Source organism: Astyanax mexicanus, chromosome 17 (genome assembly GCF_023375975.1).
Source record: "Astyanax mexicanus isolate ESR-SI-001 chromosome 17, AstMex3_surface, whole genome shotgun sequence".
Taxonomy (NCBI): Eukaryota; Metazoa; Chordata; class Actinopteri; order Characiformes; family Acestrorhamphidae; genus Astyanax; species Astyanax mexicanus.
In genome coordinates, this window is record NC_064424.1 from 33,533,299 (window position 1) to 33,559,895 (window position 26,597).

Sequence of the window (26,597 nt, forward strand, 5' to 3'; positions counted from 1 at the left end):
AAAAAAATCTAGGCAAGACTGGTATGTTTCACTATGTCAAAGGAACACATTTCAGCTATTTATGAAAATAAAAATATGGTTTAGGTTTTAGTGCCCCTTTAATATTTTGATGACCTAAATATTGATAGTGATTATTAGGTAGGAAAATAATTTATTTTCTTTGTTATTTTTATTAATATTTCTTTAACCACTTAGACACTGTAGCCAACACTTCTTCACTTTTAAAACTGCATTTCTTAATTAACATAATTAACATCAGTTTTATAGGGCCCTATAATAAACCCAGTTTGACACCACAAAATATAAGAAATAAGACTGTTACCAAATCATTCACAACTGTATAAGCTTAAGGTTTAATACATAAATAATTATATATATTAATATATAAATAATTCAGGGTTTTAAGACTTGAATCTTTCTTTTGTTTTTGTAGGTGGGTCCCGATTGTGAAGGTGAATGGGACATTTGTCCTGCAGGTGTCGCTATAAGACTATAGCAGTGTTTCAGTGCCTCATGCAGGCCTTGGTTTTATTTTAAAGGATCATTTAGATTTCAATCAAACATTTACTTCTAAAATTACTTTCTACACTAAACTACTGCTTTAACACACCCTCTGGCTGTGCTGATTCAGGCTGTGTGTGTGTGTGTGTATGAAGAGCTGATCTAAACACAGAGACGGTTCAGTAGGGCTAAAATAAGAAGCCCACAAATCACCACTCAGGCCGTCACCAACAGCAACCAGCGTCCACTACACTCCCTCATTACCTAGCACAGTGTGTGTGTTAACAAAAGTGTGCCTGCCATTGTCTGTAAGACTGCATATCTGCTTCCCATGCAACGAGGCCTTTGGCAGCAGTGTGTGTGTGTTAATTTAGATATAATTAGGGAGTGTGAATTCCATGGTTTGAGGTTTACAGAGTAATAATGAGTGACAGTGCATTCACACTGCAGCGTGAGAGAAATGTTCCCAGCCTCTTTTTTACATTTCTAAAATTGGTGTTAAAAGGACAGTTTATTTACAGAGTAGAGACTCGTCTTCGTTTAGCGACTGTCTGCACTTACATAACCTCACTACCCTGCCTTACTGTGGCCTTTAACTCTATAACCTTCCTCTCCATGGTCCCTACCTCTATTACCTCTCTTATTGAGGGTTTTAACTCTAAAAGCATTGTCTATATCTCTATAGCTGTATAACTCTCTTCACTGCAATCTTAAACTCTATAACCTCCCACACTACTGCGCTTAACTCTATAACCTCACCAACTGCAGCCCTTAACTCTATAACCTTCTTTGTGGCAGTTTTAAACTCTGTAACCTTTCTCACCACAGTCCACCACAGAGGCTCTAAGGCCTCCTCCACTACAGCTCTTAACTCTATAATCTCCTTCATTGCAGCCCTTAACTCTATAACCTCTCTAACTGCAGCCCTTAACTCTATAACATATTTTACTGCAGACCCTACCCCTATAGCCTCTCTAACTGTGCAGCCCTTAACTCTATAACCTCTGTCACTGTTCCCTTAACTCTGTAACCTCTCTAATTGCAGCCCTTAACTTTATAATGTCCTTCACTGCAGCACCTAACTCTATAACCTCTCTAACTGTAGCCCTTAACTCTATAACCTCTATAACTGCAGCTCTTAACTCTATAATGTCCTTCACTGCAGCCCTTAACTCTATAACCTCCTTCACTCCAGCCCTTAACTCTATAAGCTCTCTACCTGTGCAGCCCTTAACTCTATAACCTCCTTCACTGCAGCCCTTAACTCTTTAACATCCTTCACTGCAGCCCTTAAGTCTGAAACCTCTCTAACTGCAGCCATTAACTCTATAATCTCTTTCACTGCAGCCCTTAACTCTATAACATCCTTCACTGCAGTCCTTAACTCTATAACCTCCTTCACTGCAGCCCTTAACTCTTTAACATCCTTCACTGCAGCCCTTAAGTCTGAAACCTCTCTAACTGCAGCCATTAACTCTATAATCTCTTTCACTGCAGCCCTTAACTCTATAACATCCTTCACTGCAGCCCTTAACTCTATAACCTCCCTAGCTGCAGCCCTTAACTCTTTAACATCCTTCACTGCAGCCCTTAACTCTATAACCTCCCTAGCTGCAGCCCTTAACTCTTTAACATCCTTCACTGCAGCCCTTAAGTCTATAACCTCTCTAACTGCAGCCATTAACTCTATAACCTCTTTCACTGCAGCCCTTAACTCTATAACATCCTTCACTGCAGTCCTTAACTCTATAACCTCCTTCACTCCAGCCTTTAACTCTATAACCTCTTTCACTACAGCCCTTAACTCTATAACATCCTTCACTGCAGTCCTTAACTCTTTAACATCCTTCACTGCAGCCCTTAAGTTTATTACCTCTGTAACTGCAGCCATTAACTCTATAACCATTTTCACTGCAGCCCTTAACTCTATAACATCCTTCACTGCAGTCCTTAACTCATACCTGTCAAGTTTTAGATTTCAAAATAAGGGATATTTTCCTCTGTCCGCTTAAAGCCGTCCCACCAGCCCAACGAAGGTTCAGTATCCCTTACATTTTAAAACAGGTTTACAAAAAATCTAAAATAACCACATGTGAACCACTTACACAGTACAATTAGATTATCAGAATCTGAACATGTTGTGGACATTCCTACATATGCCATTCTTTTAATACAGCCAAATTAAAAACCCTTTTCTATATCTTTTTTTATTTAAGATTTCATGTCTTTTTTGTAATAAATGCACTCTTTTATATGATATATTTTTTATTTATTTAATGGATTTAAAATTGAACAAAGAGTGCACAAATTCTGCAAAATGACTGTTGGTGACCTAAAAATGGTATTATGAGCTTTTACTAAAAGGACATGGACCAGATATGTTTCATCAGTAAAAATTAGTCCTAAGGGGCCTACACAATAATTTTAATTAATACTTCTTCCTTTTGATCACTCCACCCCTGATCAGTTCAGTTAATGTCGGTCCTCTCCACATTTCTAGTTAAACTGAGTCACAAGCTGTAATTTTTTTATTTTAAGAGGTTTAATCTGTGTGTTTTATTTCGGAGTATTTTTAAGCAGCTATCAGAAAAATCTCATCACAGTTTCCATGATTAGACTACCGCTACCTTTCTTTTAGAAAAATCGCTGCATGTATGTTTTAACATCAGCAGCTCCAACTAGCTGCCTGAACTCACAGCGAGGAGGGCGGGGCTTCCCCACACTGACCCTCCTTGCAAGCTGATTGGCTGTTTCTCCTGAAAGGCGGGGCTTTCTCCTTGAACCGGCTCCACGATTGGTTAAGAGACACAGAGCGGTCAGTGCCCTGTATCCTCAATAATATATATTTTTTTATTTTAATAAAATACGGGAAATTTACTTAACTCTATAACCTCCCTAGCTGCAGCCCTTAACTCTTTAACATCCTTTACTGCAGCCCTTAACTCTATAACCTCCCTAGCTGCAGCCCTTAACTCTTTAACATCCTTCACTGCAGCCCTTAACTCTATAACCTCCCTAGCTGCAGCCCTTAATTCTTTAACATCCTTCACTGCAGCCCTTAACTCTATAACTTACCTAGCTGCAGCCCTTAACTCTATAGCATCCTTCACTGCAGCCCTTAACTCTATAACCTCCCTAGCTGCAGCCCTTAACTCTTTAACATCCTTCACTGCAGCCCTTAACTCTATAACCTCCCTAGCTGCAGCCTTTAACTCTATAACATCCTTCACTGCAGTCCTTAACTCTATAACCTCCCTAGCTGCAGCCCTTAACTCTTTAACATCCTTCACTGCAGCCCTTAACTCTATAACCTCTCTAACTGCAGCCTTTAACTCTACAACCTACCTCACTACAGCCTTTAACCCTATACGCCCTTACAGTAGCTTGCAAAAGTATTCATACTACATTTTGAGTGAAACGTTTTCTGAAAAATGTGATATGCAAAGGTATTCAGCCCCCTTATATTAATACTTAGTAGAGCCACATTTCATTGAATTGAATGGATTTCTGCAGCTCCTCCAGAGTGACCATGGACCTCTTGGCTTTTTCTCTGACCAGTGCTCTTATTGCTCGATCTGTCAGTTTGGGTGGTTGGCCATGTCTTGGTAGGTTTGCAGTTGTAGAATACTTATTACATTTTGGATTATTGATTGGACAGTGCTAATTGGGATGATCAAAGCTTGGGATATGTTTTCATAACCTAACGCTCCTTCTAACTTCTCCACAACTTTATCTCTGACCTGTCTGGTGAGTTCCTTGGTCTTCATGATGCTCTTTGTTCACTAATGTTCTGTAACAAACAACTGATTCCTTCACATAACAGGTATATTTATACAGATAATAAATTACACATAGCTGGATTTTATTTAGTGGTTTTAGTGTAAAGGGGGCTGACTTCTTTTACACGTCATACTGGTCAGATTTTTATTTGATGGAAATTTTGAAAACTATGCATCATTTTCATTCCTCTTCACAATTATGTGCAACTTTGTGTTGGTCTAGTGCTTAAAATCTTAATTTAAGTTTGTGATTGTGAGGTGACAAAATGTAAAAAGATTCAAGGGGGTTGAATACTTTTGAAAGCCACTGTATGTCTTTAAAATACACCCCGAAAACAATAAATTAGGCCTGAAGATGACTCTCTGTAGATGAGTGCTAGCAGCACGTGTCGTCCATTGGCTGCAGCCTGGATATAGCTGTGATTGTAATTTGACCTCAGTTTGACCCCTGTGTTGTGTACAGGCCGTCTCAATAACCAGTTGGGAGGCTAAAATGTCTAAAATGAGGCTCAGTGCTGATGATGGATGGTGTGTGAAAGCCTCAGCCCCCACAGCCTCATATCTGAGCCATTTGTTTCATTCACCTTCCCTCACTAGCACACACACACTAGGAGTCTTGTTACACACACACAACAGGTCAAATGAAGATTAGCTTTACATTTGAGCTCCTCCACTTACAGGGAGTGTATGCTATGGCTTAACTAAAACGGTTAGGGTCGGTTTCCAGAACAGGGATTACGTCTAGCCGAAGACAATTTTTTTTCTTTCAATGGAAAATCTCCATTAAAAATACTGTGTTGTCCAAAACTAGGCTTAATCCATGTCTGGGATACTGCCCTTTAGTCTTGTTACCATTAACATATAGCTCATAGTGTTAATACAATCCATACTGTTTGATGCTAAATTATATATCTTTAACAACCTTTCAGATAACTGGTGATGAGCTCTGCACCTTAGCTTGGAGGTATTTTAGTTCATTTACCTGTAAAAAAAAAAAAAAAAAAAGGAAAAAAGCTTAATCTCTGTTATGTTGGTGGGTTTCATTTCATGAACTGCTGCATTGTTTCCTAGATTAAGGTCAGGACTTTGCCATTTCAACATAATTACTTTATTCTACTTTTAACCATTCTTTGGTGAGGTCAAATCATCCTGGCCCAGATGCTGAAAAAACAGAACCATGATTCAACCACCACCATGTTTCACAGATGGAAAATGTTTTTATGCTGGAGTGTTTTGACTAATACTTTCAGGTAAATTAAATTCTGTTAAAAGATTGAACTAAGTGTAACCCTAGAATCTTTGTTGGCTCTATGTTAACTCAAGTACATGGTTTGTGTACTTTGTCTACCACTGCACTAATCAAAGACTGAACTTCTGGTCATACCAGCAAAACCTTCTATTCAACATAACTTTGCCATAACCATCGACTCTCTCTCTCTCTCTTGCTAGGAACCTGGGTGTCATGGTTGATGACCAGCTTCTCTTCACGCACCATGTGGCCTCAGTTGCTTGATCCTGCCGCTTTGCGCTTTACAACATTGGAAAAATTCGACCGTTTCTGACGCAACAGGCCACCCAACTCCTGGTACAAGCTGTGGTAATCTCACGCCTCGACTACTGCAATGCCGTACTAACTGGCCTCCCGGCCTGTGTAGTAAAACCACTACAGATGATTCAGAATGCAGCAGCACGTTTGGTCTTCAACCAACCAAAACGGGCACATGTCACCCCGCTGCTCATTGAGCTCCACTGGCTACCGGTTGCTGCTCGCATCAAATTCAAAGCGCTTACAATCGCCTACAAGGTGATGACAGTACAGGCTCCTTCCTACCTGCGCTCGCTCCTGAAGGCTTATGCTACCTCCCGGCCGCTGCGCTCCTCCAATGAACGTCGCCTCGCTTTGCCAAACACTCACACAAAGCAATCCAGACTGTTCTCATACAGAGTTCCCCAATGGTGGAACAAACTACCTTCATCTACCAGATCAGGAGAATCTCTCGCTATCTTTAAGAAACTCCTGAAGACAGAGCTCTTCAAAGAGCACTTACTCTCCTAACACCTCTAACAAACTAACTAATTCTAACCTCATCTCCTTCTTCCTCTTCTCTACTCCTCTATCCCATTATTTCCCTCTGACCTCCTTAAGGCCCTATCTATATATGCTTTATTTTTAACTTCTATTATTATTTGCACTTCATTATTGTAAGTCGCTTTGGACAAAAGCGTCTGCCAAATGTAATGTAATGTAATGTAATGTAATGTAATTTTTCTTCCGTTTAATGCACCATGAATCTTGATCTTTGAATCCTAAAGGTTTGTATACTTTTGCAACCCACTATAAGAACACCTCATGAACCTGGCTTGATCAGACATCCCAGCTCTTCTGCAACTTACATTATTCTACTGCCTATTAACGGTATAAATCATATGCAACACCCCATCAAGGCCTATCAAGCAAGCATTTCAGCACATTTAACTGTAATGCATACTACATTATAGATTCTTGTTTCATTTTGAAAAAAAAAAAAACATTGTAGCAAAACAACATTGATATGCTATACTATCTTGAGACTTGTGTTTAGTTAATCATGCAAACACTCTTTGTAAGCCCACTCTCCAGTTCTTTACATAATTACACTAATATTAATATTGCTAATGCTAATACTAGTACTGAATATCATCAGTTTCATAGGCCCGATCATAGAACCCTGTGGAACTCTACAACTCCCAAACATTTCTCCATTAGGAATAAGTGCCGAACAGCAATTAATCACCTAGTGTACAAGAGGTTACATTGTAGACAATGTGGTTCTTTCTGTGTCTCTTTCTATGTCTCAGTACTGCATTGATCAGAAACAATAATCAATCATTTGCAAAGTGCAAAAGTGGAGAAGGCCCACACAGTAGCCCCTTTCATTGTTCTATCAGTGATGGTGAGGCATCCTGGCCCAGATACAGCAAATCAGGCTTAAACCATGATACAACCACCACCGTGTTTTACGGATGGGATAAGTTTTTTTTATGCTGGACTGTTTTGTGTTGTGATCAATGGATGTCAGATCCAGACTAAGTACTGACATTCTATTAAAAGATTGGTGAACTAATTGCAGAGGTCTCAAGTCTCCTGGTGTTCGTGGGAGTGTTACTATCAGATAAAAAAATCAGATAAAGTCAGATAAAATCTCCAGGAATCTAGCAAAAGCACACAGGTGACATTTAATTTTTTTCCGTGAGTGTGAATGAGAGGAAAGGGAGAGGGAGTGCATCATGGCTCCCATCAAAACTCATTAAACTCATAAAAGTTGAAAACAATGAAATGATCTATCTATCTATTCATCCATTCATCCATCTATCCATCCATCTAGTCCAGGGGTACCTCCCTGAAATTAATCTTTGCAACTTGAAATGTCTGTAAATGTGACTACAGTCTTTTCATCCAATTTCTTTTGGTTGAGCAAAAGTCTTATCACTAAAATTATAATAGGACATTAGACGCATAATGATGGTACTTTTACTTACAATAGATAAGCACATCGGAAGGCAACTCAAGTGAAGCTCTAAAGGGAGTAAAATGTTGATCTAGAGGATAACAGTACTAATGTTCAAGGAGATTGACACTGTAGTACTTTTATTTCCCTCTGTCTCAGCAGGCATACCACATTTACCAGTAACAATAATGCAAAAGTGGGTAAGACCCACACAACTGCCCCACTAGGTGGTACATGAAAGTTTTAGTTTTATCATCTTTTATCATCATATGTTTGAAAAAAAGCCGTTTTGGACCACTTTTGTAGGGTACTTAAAAACACTGATTAATGATTAATAATAAGCTCACAGTGGATCAACCTTAAACACGTGGACTGTTCAACCTAGACAAAATGCTTTTACAGTTCCGTAATAATAAGAGTCTGTGCCCGGAGGGGGTGGGTGACACTGGATCCTCGCTCTGACAGACGAAGTTTAGTGGTGTGTAGAGGTGATGATGATTCTGATGGTTGTTGTGGTTTAATGGGCAGCATGCGGTGGGTCATATGTTCCTCACACTGTACTATTGTTCTCCATGGTTCTCTCAGAAGCAGACCCCCTCCCAGAGTGCACCACTGTTAGCTGGCGGGGGGTGGGGGGGGGTGGGGGTGGGTGGACTGAGCACTGGACAAAAGATTTGCTCTAAACTGGAGAGCATTTCACTGTAGGAGCCATCAGCACTGTTAAACCACTGTTTAAAGATAAAAGGCATGCAAATGTTTGAGCACCTCTGGACAAATGATCTATTACTCTAATATTTTGAAATATATTATTATTATTTATGTTAATTCTTAACAGCTACAGAATAACAAAATGTCAAAGGGCTTGAAGCAAAATCTTGGCCACTCTGCACGGTCAGTAGTATCTTATAAACTCCCCTTTTTGCAAGTATTACAGCTTGTTAAATGTTTTTGTTGCAGGTAATGCCAGGTTCACACTACACGACTTTCTTAGTCGTCAGTCGACGACTGGTTGTGCTGTAATCACGAGTCCTTCAGTTGTTGAGACTTACTACAGGACTCTACTACAGGACTGATCAGTGACATGGGGTCACAAATTACACGATTTCTCGTTATACCACGAGACCACAGCAGACCTTAATGCACATGGAAACTAGCAATGCCATCCCAGAAAATCTTTACAGAGGAGAATATGCACTTGCAGTGAGTCTAAAACTAATCAGAGTTTAAAAATGTCTGATCAGTTTTATACAGAAATATGTACTTAATTTGTATACTACTGCAAAACAAAAATATTTAGATACTCTGATATATCAATATTTCAGTACACTATTTTATCCTATTATATAGGTTCAGACACTTATATTCACCACTATTGTGAACAGTTAATCACTTAATACCGAGTTCCAGATATGAATAAAAAGCCTTGTCTGCAAAGTCTCTGTCCAAATCTGGATGCCAGAACACAGTCACAGCTAGCTAAGTTTGGCCATTTATGCCCCAAAATAGAAATGCCGCACTAACACGGCTAGCCAGGTTTGGTCTTCAGTACACTTGCTGTTGCCATAACTGAGCTTTGAGTGCCATAACAGGGCTGTTTTTGGCCCATAATCATCTGCTATCCAGGAAGTTTCTCTCAAACAGCCCATTTTACATCAGACCACCTTAAATGACTTAGGTCACAAGCTTTAAGTATGACTATAAAAGAATTCACTAACAGTTTTCAACTCATTTGATGAGAAATATACATCATAATGCACACATTGCTGCTATGTCTCAGGTAGATACAGTGTGTAAATTATTACAGGTAGGGTCTGATTAAAAACTGGGTCGCGCCACAAGAGGCTGTAAATGACTTTCCATGATAAATGGCTCTCAGAAGCTACTTTTTAGTATTCCACTTGGTGAGAGATTGTTTACTAATAGACATGTCTATATGACACTGTCAAATATATTTTGCTTAGTTGACAGACTTTACAAGAGAGCACATCATTGGTCTGAGAGAATCACGATGGTAGTTTCACCAAATTGCTTGCCAGCTACACTATTCACCAGCCAGCAGTGATGGTGTAGTTACTTTGAAAAAGGAATCCGATTACTGACTACTGATTACTCCTTTAAAAAGTAACTTAGTTACTGTTGTTAGCTGTTGTTCTCAGCAGGGCAGCAAGGAGTGGTTTTACAAAACAAAACCGTGTATATGTTCTAGGCTGACATCATGTGTACTTTTGTTACTTTGGCCTAGTTTTATTTTATAATCACATGTTAAGAGTGAAACAGTGGAGTGGGGTGAGTAAACCAATGGTTGTACCTCATTAACAGAAGCTTCTCAAACCTACTAAGTAACGCGTTACTGACATCACTGCCAGCCAGGCACCACTGGCTTCATTTGCAGTGCTGTTATGGACTGACACTTTATTCTGTTATGCAAAACATCCAGCTTTAGTTTGTCCTCCAATCTGCACAAAGTTCAAGTATGGCAGCCTTGTGGTAAACGCTTTAACTTAACTTTCCTGTGGAGTGACAGTCGGTCATCTCTAGTAGTGATATGAGGGACACTAACAGCTCGACGTCATGTGCAGGACATCATGCAGCTAGCCACATGTAGTGCCTCTTGAGGCAAGGCTTCCTATTGGCATTTTTCTTCAGGATAATGCTCATCCACACAAAGCAAGGGTTTCCAAGGAATGTCTCCTCCAGATTGCAACATGTCCTTGGATTGCCTGATTGCCAGATTTATCGCAATCAAGCATTTTTTGCAACAAGCTTTTGCAGGCCCAGCTGCACAGTTGTACAGTCCAGTTTATTCTTTAGCTCTAATAATACACCGCCTGTCCAAAGAAAATAGTTGCCACCAAAAAAAAGGTCACACTCTAATATTTTATTAGACCGCTTTTAGCTTTGATTGCGGCACACATTCAATGTGGCATTGTTTCGATAAGCTTCTGCAATGTCACAAGATTTATTTCAATCCAGTGTTGCATTAATTTTTTGCATTGATGATGGTAGGGTCTGACCACTGCGCAAAGCCTTCTCCAGCACATCCCAAAGATTCTCAATGAGGTTAAGATCTGGATTCTGTGGTGAACAATCCATGTGTGAAAATGATGATCTCTCGCTCTCTTAATCACTCTTTCACAATTCCAGCACCATGAATCCTGACATTGTCATCTTGGAATTTGCTTGTGTCATCAGGGAAAAATTGATGGAATCCATTGATGGAATTACCTGGTCTATATTATTCAGTATATTTAGGTAGTCAGCTGACCTCATTCTTTTAGCACTTACTGTTGCTGAACCCAGACCTGACCAACTGCAGCAACACCAGATCATTCGCTTAGTTAAATACAGGTAGCGACTTATTTTGTCCAAGCAGTGTATTTTCACTTAAATTAAATATCATTACATTCAAAATGTAATGATTTAATTGTTTTTTATTGTTCCATTCTAACAATGAACTTTTTGGGGCAGTATTTTTTTTATCAATAAGTGTAAAGAAATCCATTGGTCTAAAAATCGAGAAGACGCCTATAAATTGTAAAACAAGAACAATTACATACATTTCTTCACTATAGCACACACGTGCACCATGTGAATTTAACTCCTAGAGTATTTTAGTAATGTGAGGACAGATTTGAATGTGCAGCAGCTGACTGACTACCAGCAGAACAGCTGAAGAGGTTCTAGGTTCTAGTCTTTATCCAGCAGAATGTTCTTGACACCAACAAATTTTAGCTTTTGAGAACATACACTGTTAAGATAACACAGATTAAATCCAGAGCACAGTTTAACCCAGTCTGTCTTTTTGTTGTAGAAACAGGGACACAGAAATAACACAGTGTCAGAAACCAACAAATAACTTAATTGAGATTGCCAAAAACTCCACATGGATCATAGAGAGAATGTGATGATATAGGCATGCAGTTAGCATCATGCTAATTGGGTAGTGTAAGCTTCTATTATTTATTAGCTACATTAGCCTTTTATCTCCAGTGCTAATGGGGGACGGGGAGCATGAGCTTCCATTACTTCCATCACGAGTTTGTGCCAGTTTGTAGGGTATGAGCTTCTATTACTTATTATATACATTAGCCTCATAGTTCTAGAGCTAATTGGTGTTCATAAGCTTATATTGATTGTTAGGTACATTGGTGGGTTATAAGCTTTTCAGATATGCTAGGTATGATTAGACTTTGAAAATGTTGGGTTCTGTTTTGATCAGATTCGCTGGTGCTATCTAAGTTTCAGTTTGGGTTTGAGATCAGGGACAGAGGTCCGTTATCTTGTCCTCACTCTTGGTCAACAGAGTGGAATGGAAGTGCCCTCTGGTTTCTTTATGACGCACTCATGTACTGACTGAACTCAGAAATGTGCCTCGTCTGCTCGCTGTCACTTTCTTATCGGCCGCTATCTGCTGCTCAATCCCCCTTTTGTTCTAGCTCTCACGCTGAGGGATGGTGGGGGTGGTGGGGTCTCGGCGTGAGCAGGGTGGTCTGACAGGCTCAGCTTTACTCTGAGGTCAGGAGTGGATGTCAAAACTCTAGTGAGAAACTCCAGTTGTGTGGTAAATCACACTAATGACCGCTATACTGTTATCTGTAGTATTATCTGATTACCAGCAGGGTTCCGTCTAAATGCCATAAAATTTCTTTACTGTTTTTAAAGATAACTACAGTAAAGCAGAGCGCAAAGCACAGTAATAAAGCACTGTGAAATAAAGTAAAGCACAGCAAAGTACTGCAAAGCACAGTAAAGCACAGGGAAGAATAAAAAAGCACAGTAAAATATTATAAAGCACATTAAAGCACAGTGAAAGATAAAAACACAATAATGTATTTTAAAGTACAGTAAAATGCAGTAAAGCACAGTAAAGGATAGAAAACACAGTGAGAGATAAAAAAGCACAGTTATAAACACACACATAATAAAGCACAGTGAAATATAATAAATTACAGTAATGTATTGTAAAGTGCAATGAAGTGCAGTATATCACAGTGAAGGTAGTAAAGCACAGTAATGTATAGTAAAGCACAGCAAAACACAGCGAAGTAGAGGTAAGTATGTAATAAAGCACAGAGAAGGATATTAAAGCACAGTAATAACTGTAAAACATAGTAAAATATAGTGAATACTAAAAAACAAGTACAGTATAGCATGGTGAAATGTAAAGACCAGTGAAGTAAACTAAAGCACAGTGAAGCATAATAAAGGGCAGTAAAGTGCAATATAGACACTGAATATATAAGAAAATATATAACAAGAGCGATAATACACAGTATAGCACAGCAAAGTATTATATAGCACAGAAAAGCACAGTGAAAGACAAAAACACAGTAAAGTGTTTTAAAACACTGTAGAATGTAGTAAAACAGTGAAAATTAGTAAAGCACTGTGAGTGATAAAAAAGCACAGTAAAGTATTATAAAGCACAGTAAAGCACAGAGAAGGATAAAAACACAATAAAGTATTTTAAAGTACAGTAGAATGATGTAAATCATAGGGAAGAATAGAAAACACAGTGAAATATAAAAAAGCACAGTTATAACCATAACACATAATAAAGCACAGTGAAATATAACAAATTACAGTAAGGTATGTTAAAGTGCACTGATATACAGTAAAGCACAGTGAAAGGTGGTAAAGCACAGCACAATACAGTGAAGTGGAGAGAAGTATATAATAAAACAAAATTAATAAAGTGAAGTTAACTACAGAATAGTGAAGCATAATAAAGGACAGTATGCTATAATAAAGTACAATATAGATGCTGAGTGTATAAGAAATATAAAACAATAGTAAAGCACAGTAAAGCATAGTGAGGGGCAAAAAACACAGTGAAGTATTTTACAACACAGTAAAATGCAGTAAAACACAATGAAATTACAGTAAAGTATTTTAAAGTGCAGTGGAATGCACTAAAACACAGTGAAGATAAGTAAAGCACATTGAAGGATAAAAAGCACAGTAATAACACATAATAAAGCACAATGTAATGCAGTAAAACATAATGAAATATAACAAATTACAGTAAAGAATTTTAAGTGCAGTGGAATGTAGTTATTCACAGTGGAGTATAGTAAGGCACAGCAAAGCACAGTAAGAAGAAAGTATATAATAAAGCACAGTAAAGCACACTGAAAGATATTAAACCACAGTAATAACTGTAATATACAATAAAGCAGAGTGAATGACATTTATTACATTCCATTATAGTATAGTATCTTATATTATACTTCGTAGTTTACTATGAAGGGACAGTAATAATGGAATTTAATAAAGCGAGGTGAAGTACAGCACAGTGAAGTGTAGTACACAGCAGTAGTAGTAAGGTGCAGTATAGACACTGAGTGTATAAGGAATATATAACAATAGTGATGATACAGAACTGAGTTGGAAAGTAGAGTATTAGAGCAGTATTGTTGGCTGATGTAAGGTTCTGAAAGCTGAGCTGAGCTTTTGTTGAAGTCTGTTGAGCTCAGCGGTGTGTTTGTAGGCTCGGTCAGGGCGCTGACGTAAACAGGCCGTGCCACACATGGTTCTGATTTAGGAGCAGCTTTAGCCCGCTGTTTAAAGTATTTGCTCTTAATTGATTTACCATAAACTCTCCTGTTCTGCTCGCTGCGCAGAGACTGACGTGGACTCTTCCTTTCAGACGTGAGCTGATGAAAAACACCAGCGTCCACAGTTTCCTCCTCCAGCGCCCACGTAACGGAGCAGAGCAGAGTTTGTGGGAAAGAAAAAGAACACTGAAAATACAAGGAAAGAGAGAGATATTTCAATAATAAAACAAATAAAAGACAATCTGTTGCTAAATAGCATTAGCATGCTGTCCGGCATGAGCTCTTTTAACCTTCTAGAAGCTTCTCAAGATCAGGTCCCATTTGTGTTTGCATATCTCTGCTAAAAATGAAGCTTTTTTCCAGCACTTTTAAGGCAAGTGCTAATGCTACATCTTACCCCATGGTGGAATTAACTTTAACACACTAAGTAGTGAGATGTAAACACTTACTACAGTCTGGTCAATTAATGCAAGGTAGATCCAGGTATTCTATGTAGAAAAACAAATTTCTACAGACATTTCTACAGCTTTAAAAAAAAGGGGTTAGCTATATTAGCTTTGTATTTTCAGTGCTACCGCTACATTATCCTTGTAGATTTTGTCAAACTAAAAGATCTTGAACATCTTAGCTAATCTTATCTGTGTTTATTTTGTGCTGTATCAGCTTCTATCGTATGTTACATTAACCTCAAAGCTCCAGTGTTAATCATTGGAGTTTTAGCAACTTTAGGCTTGTAGCTCCAGTGTTAATTGTGAATAGGGAATATGTTTACTTGTTAGCTACATTAAACATGTAATGGAATGTAAGCTTCCATTGCTTGTTAGCTTCATTAGCCTCCTAGCTTCAGCATCAATTGGTGGAATATAAACGTCTGTTACTCTTTAGCTACATTAGCCTCATAGCTCCAGTGTTAATTTTGGGGCCGCTTTCACGCTTTGGCCATGAGCCTACTGGACGTATTCTCATTCTCTCTCACACCCACTTGCCATTTATCATGCATTTTTACTAACCCCCGGTTTTTGTTTTTGTTAACAATAGCTACTATTCCTAGTTTCTCTGCCACAGTGGCTCTCAAACTATTTTTAGTGGGAGGTCATTTTTTTGTGAATGGTAGGTGCCACTTCTGCCCCCCATCAATCCACCCTACCTGAAGTAAAAACAAAAAAAAGGACTACAAGGACTATTAGGACTCTACAAAATGTAACCGGCAGAATATCTCGCTACTGTAAGTACCGCATGGGTGAAATCCCTCTGGTAGCGTAGGATAAACAACTTCATATTTTCCTGTGGTCCCCCTAATGCTTCATTACAGCCTCCCACGTGAGAACTGCTACTCTTGCTGCAGTCAAGGTAGAATAGGTCCTCAGAAGTCTGTCCAATGGAGAGACTCCTTCCAAGTCAATTGGTCAAGGAACCTATGTGATTTTTAATTTCTGCAGAGAAATTATTTATGATTATAAATACTCATGAATCTTACACTCATTGCTGCTTAATTTTTCAACATTTTCACTTTCTTTTCATGGTGCTGTTTTTATTTATTTTTTTCATGTTCATGTTCTTCATGTTCACAGAGAATCACAGGAAACCAGAAGCTGTATAAGATACATCCGTTGAGATGTCAAAAAAGAGCATCAGCTGCATTTCTTTCAGGCGAAATAAGAAGGGTCCTTTAGTTTGGAACAGCATTCTATAACATAGTGGACTGAACCTTTGCGAAAGCCTAGGATTTGAGAGCAAAAACACACTCTGAACTGGCAGTGGTAGTTTTCTGGAGGTGTTTATCTGGTACCCCTGGTTAAGCTGGTTGACTATGTTTGGCCTTGTCCAACAAAGGATATTGTTTTATTTTGATTGACTTTAGTTTGATGGCTCAGTTAGTCAAACTAAAGCATGTTTAACCTGACCAAGCTGGTTAACCAGTATAACCAAGCATGACAAGCTAATTGACCACCATGATCAGAATTATCAAAGCTGTTTGTCCAGCATGACCATAATCAAATGCAACATAGACTATGCTGGTCAAGAGCTAGTTACCCATCTACCTTCTGACCACAGTGTATGCTTTCAACTAGATGAACAGCATTTTAACCAGCTTGACCACCAGCAACCAGATTAGACCGTCTGAATCCACCTGGACTTAAGCTGGATTTTTCAGCAGGTCTCAAATGTGTGTAAGTAAGTTTTGAGGACCAACAGTTCTAGCAAGTCTGCTCAATCTCAGTTTCAGCCTAGACTTTGGAACGCTTTTTGTATTTCAAAAGTTTTCCCAAAGTTTGATTGGCCACATATACCCACCCCCTGTTTCAATTTACCCCCTTAGCCCCCCGTCTCAACTCCCACCTCCCATCTGTTCCCTCCTTCTGTCCTCTCGCTCTCTCTCACTCACACTTGTTGCTTCTTTCCCTTTCATCTTAAACTGAGAACCCCATACACATTCCCTGTTTCCCCTCACCCAGTGAGCTACACATCACTGCAGAATCTGCCACTTTCAATCCGTCTGTCAATCACTTTATCTCCTCACTGATCTTTGGCCTGAATTGACGGATGCTTTATTAACACACTGCAGGGGGAGAGAGTTTGTCTTCCTCAATAGAGATGTCACCTTCCCCAGCTTCCCATTTGAACGTTCCATTCCACCTTAAACTGTCCCAGAATGTCAATACAACCTTAACTTGCAAAATATCTCAGCATGGGTTTGTTTCCTCTGTGTGTGACTACTGGTTTCAGTTAGGGTTGCTCCGGCTTTACATCATAATTACCTGACAAAACTTATTTTTTTAGATGAGCTCTTAAGATTTACAGCCACTGACCACTTGTAAGTGTCAGTACAAGGTTTCCATGCTAGTTAAATACATTTAAGTTTCAGTTTTTTATTTTTGGAGATTTTACACATTTACAACTTTAGATACCTACTCTATTGGATGCATACATTTTTACACCCTTTTTTACATTTAGAACAAAAGTTAACAATTTTTGGATGTTTTTAACTTTTACACCTTAAGTTATGTACACTTTTTTACACGTCTTCACCATTTTTTACACCACTTTTGCAATCTTAGCAATGTGGTTTACACATTTAAAAGTGTTACCCTTTTATACCCGTAGAGGTTAAAATTTCAAAGTTTTACACTCAGATTTAGACATTTACACTGAGGTTCCACTTTCACACAATTATGAGTTTTTTTTAATCACATATGAGGTATAAACATTTGGAAGTTTTTACACTGTTGCATCAAAAGAGATTTACATGTTTACACTATTAGTGATGTATCCTTTTTCAAACAACCAGCATATCCAGCATGATCAAAACCAATACAATATACACTGGTGATCAAAAGTGGGTTAACCAGCAGGCTTACCAGTATTAGATGTTTTCCTGTAAATTACTTTTTTATTCATTTTTAACCACCTTAACCACAAGAGACCACTTATAACATGGGAAACCAGTTACCAGCAAAAGGTGTTGAAGCTAAAGTTTTAACAGGAGCATTACTTGTTAGCCACATTACCTCATAGCTTTAATCCTAAATAGTGGGGTACACTGTAAGCATCCATGTCTGGTTGGCTACAAAGTTATAAGGAATAAGCTTCAATTATTGTTAGCTACATTAGCCTCATAGCTTCAGTGCTAACTGGTTTGGTATAACTTATAACTAATGCCATCTGTGGTAGCTACATTAGCCTTGCAGCTCACACTAATTGCTGGGGTGTAAGCTTCCAGTGCTTATTAGTTACATTAGCCATGTAGCTTCTTTGTCAAAAATAATGAAGCACAGAACGTCTTGTCTGATCAACTTGGGTGCTATTTGGGTGCGGAGGGCTGAATTTTATTTACGTGAATTATCACTTTAATCTCTCCTCCCAAAAGTCCATTAGGAGGTGGAGTGGTGTGGGGTTGGGGAGGGGACAACTGGGCTTCCAGCACACTCTGGCATCACAGGTCTTTGTTATCAGATTGTTGGGGGCTGGGATTGGAAGTGATGGTGTGTGTGTGTGTGAGGGAGAGAGCGCGAGAGAGAGAGGTGGAGCAGACTGGCAGTTAGCTCTGATTTCAATCAAAAGATTCAAGTTCATAGTAGCTTTATTGTTATGACTGTCATGACAACAATATGGCCAAAGCATTAAAACAATAACAACAAAAAGACACAAAAAGAAAAGCAACTAATATTACAGTATTTACACTGCTCAAATCATTCTAATCATCACAGTTTAACACAAAGTCAGTAAAACTTAAAGTATATCAATCTGTTTGGTTATGAAGCATAACCCCTGGGGGACCCTAAAAGTTGCTGTACTACTAAGCTACATTTTCAGTAATGTTTGGTAGCACTTTTAATATGCATACAACCGTGGCAATCACAGTTAACAAACATAACTTATTTTTTTAGGAGATTGGTTGCCAGCAGTAGTCTTCTGGACACACAGCGAAGTCTCAGACAAAAACAATGATCAAAACAGTATATTCAAAACATAGAATTTCACACAACAATATATGTACATTTACTTCCATTTAAAGTCCTCCACATTCTCATCAGAAAAGTCTCTAATAAAGTGACCAAATCCCCAATCATACGAATTGTAACATTAACTTACACCTATATATATATATATTATTACAAACCTCTGAGGTCCACAGAACAGCTGTAATTATGCTGAGAATAAACTGCACACAGGTGGACTGGATTAACTAATTAGGTCACTTCTGAAGGCAACTGGTCACACTGGATTTATTTAAGGGGTATCAGAGAGTAGGGGGACTGAGTACAAATGCAGGTCACGCTTTCAGATTTGTATTTATTAAACATTTCTAAAACACATGCATCATTTTCTTTTCACTTTACAGTTGCTACTTTGCTACTTTGTGCCATTTTTTCACGTAACACACATAACTCCCAATAAAATACATTTACGTGTGGTTGTAATGTAATTAGGGAAGATACACAAACATACTTTAAAGAATATTAAAATAAAAGGAAACAGAGCTACAGTATGTATCTCTGTGTAGTGTTGCCTACAGTCTCTCAGGCAGTGTGTACAGATAGAGTATGTTTTAAAATGTGGGACCAGCTGTTTAAACCTGTCTGTGAAATATTCTGCTGCTGTGTTGAATTTGGGACAGAAGACGAAGAAGTTCAGCTCTGTCTCCAATTAAACACCAAACAGGACCCTCCTCCTCCTGAGCGTGACCCCCTGCCCAATCCCCGAGCAGGAGGGCGTGGCATTGCTGACCGGGGCGGGGCTTGTCTGAATGTGAGTCGGAGACCGGAAAGCTTCCGTTCCCCTCAGAACCGGGGATCATCTGCACGAGGGAGAATCACGGTGAGTCAGAATCACACACACACACACATATACAGGCTACAAAACCAAGTCAGCAGCTTCTTTGACATAGACTTAGCTTTGCTTTAACTGAGACCTCCTCTCTGTGTGTGTGTGTGTGTGTGTGTGTGTGTGTGTGTGTGTGTGTGTGTGTGTGTGTGTGTGTGTGAGTGAGTGAGTGAGAGAGAGAGAGAGAGAGAGAGAGATTCGCTCAGTGTGGAGAAGGCAGAGCGCCGTCGTGGCAGCAGCAGCAAGGTCACACACACTGTACTGGTTGTGTTGCTGTTGGTGTGTATGTGGAGAATGTAGAGCATACTCTGCCTCTGACAAATCTGACCTCTCTGACCACAGTACTAAACTCTCCACTACACTGTGTGTGGTGCTGTGCTGGGCAGCAGGGCTAAAACTACAGATGTTAGGGGGCTGTGCTGGAAGGGGGAGTGTGTGTGTGATGCTGTGCTGGGCAAGACTGCAGAGGTTATGGGGCAGTTCTGGAAGGTAAAGTGTGTGTGTGTGTGTGTGTGTGTGTGTGTGTGTGATGCTGTGCAGCAGAGCTAAGACTGCTGAGGTTAGGGGGCAGTGCTGAAAGGGGGAGTGTGTGTGTGTGTGTGTGTGTGTGTGTGTGTGTGTGTGTGTGTGTGTGTGTGTGTGTGTGTGTTGTGCTGTACAGCAAGACCTCAGAGGTTAGGGGGCATTGCTGGAAGGGGGAGTGTGTGTGTGGTGCTGTGCTGTGGTGGGCAGCAAGACTGCAGAGGTTAGGGGGCATTGCTGGAAGGGAGAGTGTGTGTGTGTGTGGTGTTGTGCTGTACAGCAAGATCTCAGAGGTTAGGGGGCATTGCCGGAAGGGTGTGTGTGTGTGCGTGTGTGCGTGGTGCTGTGCTGTGCTGTGCTGGGCAGCAAGACTGCAGAGGTTAGGGGGCATTGCTGGAAGGGAGAGTGTGTGTGTGTGTGTGTGTGTGGTGCTGTGCTGTGCTGGGCAGCAAGACTGCAGAGGTTAGGGGGCAAGTGTTGGAAGGGGAAGTGTGTGTGTGAGGGGTACTAGGTATGCTAGACAGCAGGTCTGAGTTTTGTAATTCATGTTGATGGTCTGTAGTGTGCCCGGTGTTCATACAGCTAAACACAGGAGACCTGATATCTAAATTGCAAGTATGTTCAAAAGCTGAAATAACTGGTTCTGGAGATCTGGAGATGTACATATTTAGGTCTATATGTGTAGAAGTTTGAAGCTTTTAAGGTCTGGAGGGATGTCGAGCTGTGGAGGTTTGGAAGAGTAGAAGTATAGAGGTGTAGTCGTGCAGAGCTGTGCAGCGTGGAGATCTGGATGTGTAGAAGTGTGGAGCTCTTAAGGTCCGGAAAAGTGTAGACCTGTGGAGGTCTGGAGTTACATAAGTGTGTATTTGTGTAGGTGTCATGGACTTAAGGTGTAGAAATGTAGGGCTGTGTAGGTATGGAGGTCTGGAGCTGTAGAAGTGTGAAGTTGGGGAGGTCTGAAGATGTAAGTGTGGATTTGAGGAGGTCTGTAGATGTAGAAGTGTAGATTTGAGGAGGTCTGGAGTTCTGGAGGTGTGGTCTAAATATATAGTGGTGCTAAGCTCTGTGCAGTATGGAGATCTACTGTAGATGTGTAGAAGTGTGGAGCTCTTAAGATCCGGAGAAATGTAGACCTGCAAAGGTCTGGATTTGCAGAAGTGTGTCTTTGTGTAAGTGTCGTGGCCTAAAAGTTTAGAAATGCAGGGCTATGTAAATATGGATGTCTGGAGATGTAGAAGTGTGAAGTTGAGGAGGTCTAAAAATGTAGAAGTGTGCATTTGAGGAGTTCTGAACGTGTAGAAGTGTGGACTTGAGGAGGTCTGTAGATGTAGAAGTGTAGATCCAGTAAAAATGCAGAGCTGGGGTAGGTCTTCAGGTTTGTAAGTGTAGAGTTGTGAAAGTGAATAAGAGAGGAGCTAAGAATGTATGGAGTTTTGAAGGTGTAATTATGCAGAGCTTTTAGAGATTTGGAGGTGCATGAATGTGCGATTGCGGATGTCTGCGGGTGTAGAAGTGCCAAACTGTGTTAAATGCAGATCTGGAAGTGTGGAGGTGTAGAAGTCAGAGGTCTGAAGGTGGAGAAGTGCTGACATAAGGGAGTGTGGAGGCATGGAGGTGTGAAAGTGTAGAAATACAGAGCTGTGTAGGTATGTAGAATTAAGGGGAGGTATACATACATCTTCAGACCTCTGCATAATTGTGAAGCTATATTATTGTGCTGGATTTGAGTAGCAAAAGTGCAGAGTTTGGTTTGTCTAGAGGTTTGGAGGTGTGTGTGTGTGTGTTTGTTGAGAAGATGGTGTCTAGATGTTTTTATGTGTTAAGCTGAACTGTGCAAGTATAGAAGCATGGAAGTAGAAAAGTGCAGAAGTGTGGAGCTCTAGAAGAGTTCTTAAGGTGGAGAAGTGCAGAGCTCTATAGGTGTGACGGTGTGTTGGTGTACAGTGTTTGTGAGGTGCTGGACACTGTAAGTTAATTAATGCTCGGGGGAGGTGGGTGGAGGGTGTGGACATCATCAGCTGTAAAGATGTCAGTCAGCCCTCAGAGGAACTGGCGGAGGTGGGGTCAATGCTCCCTTCACTAAACATAGAGTAAGTTTGGTGTTGGGTTGCTGCAGGCACTGTGTCTGAAACCGGAGCCTCAGGGAGTCCCGGCGGGGGAAGACCCCTGTGGGAAATGGGAGATCTTGTTCTCCTGTGTGTCTGTGGGAACTAGAGTAACGCCCAGGGTGAGCTCTCACTCAGATTTACCATACTGTACACTCACTCACTGGCCACATTGTTGGAAATACCTATAATCTCTTCCTTTCTCTCACTGGTCACTATATAGTACCTGGTGCTTCTGCTCACTGGGCACTTTATTAGAAACACCTACAAACTCATACTTCCACTCACTGGCCGTTTTATTAGAAACACCTATAGCCTCATGCTTTTACTTACTGGACACTTTATTAAAAAACTCCTACTGTCTTGTTCTTCCACACATTGACCACTTTTTTGCTAGAAACACCTACAATCTTATACTTCCACTCGTTGGCCACTTCATTAGAAACACCTACAACCTCATTTTTCACTCTCTGGCCATGTTATTAAAAAAACTCCTACTGTCTAGTTCTTCCACGCATTGACCACTTTATTAGAAACACCTACAATCTCATACTTCCGCTTACTGGCCTCTTTTTTTTAGAAACACCTACAATCTAATGCTTCCACTCAGTGGCCATCTTATTGAAAAAAAAACTACAATCTCATACTTCCACTCACTGACCACTTTATTAGAAACACCTACAATCTCATACTTCCACTCACTGGCCACTTTATTAGAACCCCCTACAATATTGTACTTTTACTCATTGGCCACTTTCTTAGAAACACCTACAATCTCATACTTCCGCTCATTTGCCACTTTATTAGAAACCTCTACAATATTGTACTTCCACTCATTGGCCACTTTATTAGAAACACCTACAATCGCATACTTTCAATCACAGTCCACTTTATTAGAACCCCCTACAATATTGTACTTCCACTCATTGGCCACTTTATTAGAAACACCTACAATCGCATACTTCCACTCACAGTCCACTTTATTAGAAACACCTACAATATTGTACTTCTACTCATTGGCCTCTTTATTAGAAACAGCTACAAACTCATACTTCCACTCACCAGAGAGAGTGGGCTAATGGTGAAAAAAATTGGGTGGGTCAAAGGAATCTTTTTTGACTGGCTGTGATTTTTGCACTCAGAACACAAAACGTGTTACCTAATCTCCTGACCTTCAGCTTCTCCTCTGTACCTGTTTTGCTCTTTTGTGTAGCATTGTGTGCATATGTATACACTACCGTTCAAAAGTTTGGGGTCACATTGAAACGTCCTTATTTTTGAAGGAAAGCACTGTACTTTTCAATGAAGGCTAATTGATGATTAGAAAACCCTTGTGCAATCATGTTCACACATCTGAAAACAGTCTAGCTCATTACAGAAGCTACAAACCTTTGAGCAGATTGAGTTTCTGGAGCATCACATTTGTGGGGTCAATTAAACGCTCAAAATGGCCAGAAAAAGAGAACTTTCATCTGAAACTCGACAGTCTATTCTTGTTCTTAGAAATGAAGGCTATTCCATGCGAAAAATTGCTAAGAAATTGAAGATTTCCTACAACGGTGTGTACTACTCCCTTCAGAGGACAGCACAAACAGGCTCTAACCAGAGTAGAAAAAGAAGTGGGAGGCCGCGTTGCACAACTAAGCAAGAAGATAAGTGGGTGATTCTCACGAAATCAGACTAATGAGGTGGCATTAAGGAGTGTGATGAACAGGTAAATGCTATCAATTTGGGAAACACTGGTTTATAAACATCTCATCAAAGGCTATATTGGAAGTGATTAAAAGTAGACATTGTGATATTTTAAATTATGTATTTTTTATAATTTAGTGTGAAATTCTCAGTACCGCAACGCGTCCATTGCTGAATCTCGGCTCTTCAATTACACAATTTTAATATTTAAAATAAATAAATAATAAAAAACTTAAATGTATCTCATAAAGTAAATTGTTACAGTCAATAAAAATGTATTACTTGGAATTCATTGGTAAAAGAAAAGAAAATATTTAGAAAAATAACTTTGGTCAGAACCAATGTTCTCAGCCTCCGCAACAATTTTCAAGCACCATTTAAGACCACAAGGAACAGAAAAAAAACAGCCATTTTGAGAGGGGGGACACCTTTTAGTATGACACCCAAGATGGCTACCAGGTAAGCACCTAATTTTATACCTCTCCAGATAAATGTTAAAAACTTGGTTGTCAGCGAGCATACACAACTTTTTGTTTCTCATTACCGAAACAGCTAGTTTTTAATGTTTAAAAAAATGAAAATGTTATTGTGTTTTGGGAATTTTTAAGGTTTTTAAAGTCTAAATACAAAAAGCTAGCAAAAGTTTAGCCAGGCATCATGGTGGCCCCACAGAGATCAAAGAAGGTTAAGGTCCCTCATACTCCGCAACAGCCTTCTCATACACCGCAACAATTTAAGGCCTGTTGCGGTAGAGAGATTCACTGTTGCGGTAAAGAGAAATTAATGTTTTAAGTGACATGAACTTATATATATATATATATATATATATTGTTTCATAAAAAAGCCTTTATTTACTTATAATAAACAATATATAAAACAATACATGATGCAATTTCAGATAAAAAACAGATTTATGTAGCAGGGCAGTGACACCCATATAACTTCTGCATAAGATATAAAAATAATATATAAAAATAATAATAATATATATATATATATATATATATATATATATATATATATATATAATATAAATTTCATATATATAATATATACATTTCATGAAACAACTTTTATTGTTATAAACTGTTAATAAAGGTTGTTTCATGAAATTTATTTTTATAAACTTTTATTGTTATAAACTGTTTATATGTATATATATATATATATATATATATATATATATATATATACACATTTTATGAAACAACCTTTATTAACAGTTTATAACAATAAAAGTTGTTTCATGAAATGTATATATTATATATATGAAATTTATATATATACACACATATATACATTTCATTAAACAACTTTCTTTAATTTTATCTTTAATTTTAATTTAGTTGCACATTGATGTTTACATTTTTCATGAGATTAATGCTTAATACAAAGATGTTTAATGAGATGTTGAATTGCTTGTTTCATACTTAAATATTTAATTTCAATTTAGTTGTACATTGATGTTTATATCTGTCATGAAATTAATACTTAATAAAAAAGTTGTTTTATGAGATGTTGAATTACTTATTTTGTATTTAAACATTCCATTTCAATTTAGTTATACAGTGATGTTTAAAGTTTTAAGGAATTTATGTCTAATGAGGTATGTTGAAATTTGTTTTATTAAAATACACAGTTCAAAATAGGATATTTTCACAGCTTGAGTCTTACTGAGAATAATTTTCAACAGCAAATACCACATTTTGTTCAATATTACTACTCCATACAAAACTCAAGAAGTACATCATTAGAATTTGTTATTTATTCACAGCATTCACACTCTGTGTTTGTTGTGTAAAGTGTTATTGTTAATTAAGTAGGAATCCTTGTAATGACTCTCTTTACCGAAACATTGACTCTCTTTACCGAAACACCATTCTCTTTACCGCAACACATATTTATTTACTAATTATTTTACTGTTATAAAACAAATTCTAGTTTATAATGGTATTTGGATAAATTGTATTTCTTCATAGGTCATCTGTACTAAATAAGAAATTATACATGTAATTTTTCAGTTAAATATCCTGAAAAGACAGGACATGAATCATGAAATCTGTTGCGGTAATGAGACAAATCATAAAATAAAAAAAAATGGGAAACTTATAAATATAATATTTTCTGGGTTATATACACATATGAGCACAACTGTTAATAATATCTATTTAAAAAGTAACAAATGTGTAACTTTTAAACCATATCTGTTCTGTGTTATCATGTTGCGGTACTGAGAATGTGTGTGCTCTGACTGACTAAAATGGTGCAAAATATACAGAAAAAAATTATAAAATTAAAAAAAAAAAGTATTTCTAAAAAGTTCAGACCCTAGTCTTGCATAACAAAAAGAAATTTTATATTTAAATGCCTTTTGAAATTTTTCAAGTGTGAACCCTTTTAAATCTGTTTTTCGTGAGAATCACCCAAGTACATTACAGTCTCTAGTTTGAGAAACAGACGCCTCACAGGTCCCCAACTGGCATCTTCATTAAATAGTACCCGCAAAACACCAGTGTCAACATCTACAGTGAAGAGGCGGCTGCGGGATTTTGGGCTTCAGGGCAGAGTGGCAAAGAAAAAGCCATATCTGAGACTGGCTAATAAAAGAAAAAGATTAAGATGGGCAAA

General features: G+C 38.7%; 1 protein-coding gene across 1 annotated transcript in view; it reads left to right on the forward strand.

Moving 5' to 3' along the window:
* The first annotated feature begins 19,554 nt into the window (after window positions 1–19,554).
* lhfpl2a (LHFPL tetraspan subfamily member 2a) overlaps window positions 19,555–26,597 on the forward strand; it is a 36,807-nt gene continuing 29,764 nt past the window's right edge. The window contains exon 1 of the mRNA XM_049466399.1: window positions 19,555–19,644. The gene's annotated coding sequence lies outside the window, so the exon portion shown is untranslated. The remainder of the gene's footprint in view (window positions 19,645–26,597) is intronic.